Genomic DNA, 3250 nt, shown 5'->3' with positions numbered 1-3250 from the left:
TGTTCTTAATGGACACACAAATAAAAAGCATGGGCAGAAATATATGTAGCCTGAAGGGTTCCTGACTTAAAGACCACCCTTGCAGTCCACAGGAACTATGGTATTAAACATGCATAGAACAAAAAGGCTTGTGTATCACATAGAGAAGTCCCATGGGAAATATCATACTTTTGTCTGAGGAGGCCAATTGCTTCCATTACATGGGTTAGACAAACTAGGCTTTGTATTTTCTTTTTTGACATATATCATGGTTGAAGGTTGAAAGATGACTTGGGGTGGAACAGCATCTGTAGAAATGCTAGTGGCTTAAATGATATATACAAGCAGTCTTTACCTCTATGAGTTGGTCAGTAGAAGAAAAACATAACAGCACAGAATGACACAGAGAAATAATCTTCGTAGGAGGTTTTTCTTGGACTAGAACACCATGCTTCACTTTTTGTACTACAGTTCCTAACCCTTAAGTTCTAGCCACCATTTACCCTCTAATAAAACCGTCTTCTCTGTAATATAATAATGCATACATAGTGGCCATGTGGACTATGTCATGTTTCTCAAATGAGTAAATGCCGTACTTAGCAATTACTAGCATCTATAGTTCAGTTAATATATGAGTCTGCTCTAGTATGACAATACCAGCTCATTAGTGAGCCTTCATGCAGGAGTTACAATATTAAGAAAAAACAGCTAAGGCCTTGATCTCCATCTTGTTTCCATTAGGAAGTACTAAAAAAATTAACAGGAGGACTTAAGGTCATTGAGAGATTATGGAATCTGGCTCCATGTATAACAGACTACTTCTCTATTGTGGCTTGAATGCTTGTGTCCCTTCTGCATAAGAGGCATCGGTTTGCTTCTGCTTTGCTTAAAGCAACACAAATGTGAACTCCAGTCTCTGAGTCATTGCATAACATAACAAACATAAGTACATAATCTCAGGAATTATTATAGCAAGTGAGTTATAAACTATAAACAATAAAAATATAAGTTTTCATTTTAATAATCATAATTGATACCACCAATTAACAATGAAGCAAGGAAAAGGTGACATAAATTTCCAGCCAGGTATCAATTTTCATGTCTATGTCATTAGATGTAGGCTGCTCTTAGATTTTCCTTCTGTGTTTGTATATCTATCCCTTCTATTCTTATAATAAAAATTATACCCACATTTGTTGGTATAGGTTCCTAACTACATTTTAGGAGGCACAATCAGGCAAAACTTTCTGAGTTCAAGGCTAGCCTGATAACAAGTTACACAATGAGCTTTAAGTCAGCCAGGGCTATATAGTGAGGCCATGTATCAAAAATTTTATATTATATATCACGTGTTATGGTGGTTATTTTATGTGTGAACCTGTCTGGGCTACTAGGTGCCAATATAGTTTATTAAACATTATATCCAGTGTCACTTTAATGGTGATTAAATTGATTGAAAGTAGAGAGATGATTCTGTGATTAGGAGCACGTATTGATCTTGCAGGAACCTATGTTTGGTTCCTACCACTACTGTCAGACAACTCACAACTACCATGTAAATGTAGCTTTTGGAATTCCTACAACTCTGGACACTAGATATCCATACTCATGTCCATATATCACACCCAAATGCACATAATTAACAATAATAAACTTTAAACATTTGGTAGACTTCATAAAGCCAGCTGCATCCTGCTACAGATGGTTTTTTTTAGCTCATTGGATGAATAGAGCAAAATGACCACCTTTCTGCTTTGAATTGAATGTGTGTGTTATTTCCAAAATCCATGTTAAAATGTAATGCCCAGTTCAACACTGATAAGAGCCTAGGTCTTCAGTGATTAGTCCATAAGGATTCTACCTTCACAAGTCGATCATTTCCTTATAAAATGGCAGTAGTACATGTGGTGGTGCAATTCTGCCTCCTTTGTCCCTTCTACAATGCCAAGATGCAATTTTCAATCTCTAGAAAGGATGCAATCACAAAGGTGCTATGTTAAAAACAGCCCTCATTGCGTATTGCCTCTTCTAGGACCTTGATCTTGGATGTCCTAGTCTCAACAACTATAAGACATAAGCTTTGGTTCATTATAGATAACCTAGCCATGTAACAATATAAGCAGATACTTATGTAACAACAAATTATACTTTTCCTGCCCTTTGACTCAAGGTAAAAGATTGTTCTTCTTTCTTATTTTCTATTTGATATTTTGTTGTTGTTTTAACTTTTATCTTCAGTATTGTATTTGGTGCTTTCAAAATAGAACTTTCTTTTCTTCTAATATCAAAAGTAATGTTCTTCTGGAATTCCTACTCACAACATATTCTCGCAAAGCACATGATAAATTACAACAGCAAAAGTGTAAAAAGTAAACAAGAATTCTTAACAGTCTGTCAATATTAATAGAAAAGGCACAATTTGAGTGTCAGGTTATACCTTGGTCAAAAAATAGCATTTTATTTTTCCAGTATTTCATAAAGAGAAATATGTAAGAACAAACTATTAAGATTTTCTTTTTTTCTCCACCTTTATTAACTTGGGTATTTCTTTTTTTTTTTTTTTTTTTTTGTCGGAGCTGGGGACCGAACCCAGGGCCTTGCGCTTGTTAGGCAAGCGCTCTACCACTGAGCTAAATCCCCAACCCAACTTGGGTATTTCTTATTTACATTTTGATTGTTATTCCCTTTCCCTGTTTCCGGGCCAACATCCCCCTAACCCTTCTCTCTCCCCTTCTCGATGGTTGTTCCCCTCCCCATCCTCCTCCCCCATTACCGCCCTCCCCCTAACAATCACGATCACTGGGGGTTCAGTCTTGGCAGGACCAAGGGCTTCCCCTTCCACTGGTGCTCTTACTAGGCTATTCATTGCTACCTATGCAGTTGGAGCCCAGGGTCAGTCCATGTATAGTCTTTGGGTAGTGGCTTAGTCCCTGGAAGCTCTGATTGGTTGGCATTGTTCATATGGGGTCTCAAGCCCCTTCAAGCTCTTTCAGTCCTTTCTCTAATTCCTTCAATGGGGGTCCCGTTCTCAGTTCAGTGGTTTGCTGCTGGCATTCACCTATGTATTTGCCGTATTCTGGCTGTGTCTCTCAGGAGAGATCTATATCCGGTTCCTGTCGGCCTGCACTTCTTTGCTTCATCCATCTTATCTAGTTTGCTGGCTGTATATGTATGGGCCACATGTGGGGCAGGCTCTGAATGGGTGTTCCTTCTGCCTCTGTTCTATACTTTGCCTCCCTACTCCCTCCCTAGGGTATTCTTGTTCCCCTTT

The 3250-nt window shown here is 38.2% G+C and overlaps 1 non-coding gene across 1 annotated transcript; it reads right to left on the bottom strand.

The window, feature by feature from the left end:
* Positions 1 to 2547: 2547 nt before the first annotated feature.
* On the bottom strand, positions 2548 to 2622 carry Trnav-aac38 (transfer RNA valine (anticodon AAC) 38). The gene has a single exon. It is a non-coding gene; the product is annotated as a tRNA-Val (tRNA).
* Positions 2623 to 3250: the final 628 nt, after the last annotated feature.

The sequence above is a fragment of the Rattus norvegicus genome, chromosome X, assembly GCF_036323735.1.
Source record: "Rattus norvegicus strain BN/NHsdMcwi chromosome X, GRCr8, whole genome shotgun sequence".
Taxonomy (NCBI): Eukaryota; Metazoa; Chordata; class Mammalia; order Rodentia; family Muridae; genus Rattus; species Rattus norvegicus.
This window is presented reverse-complemented; position numbering and strand designations above follow the sequence as displayed.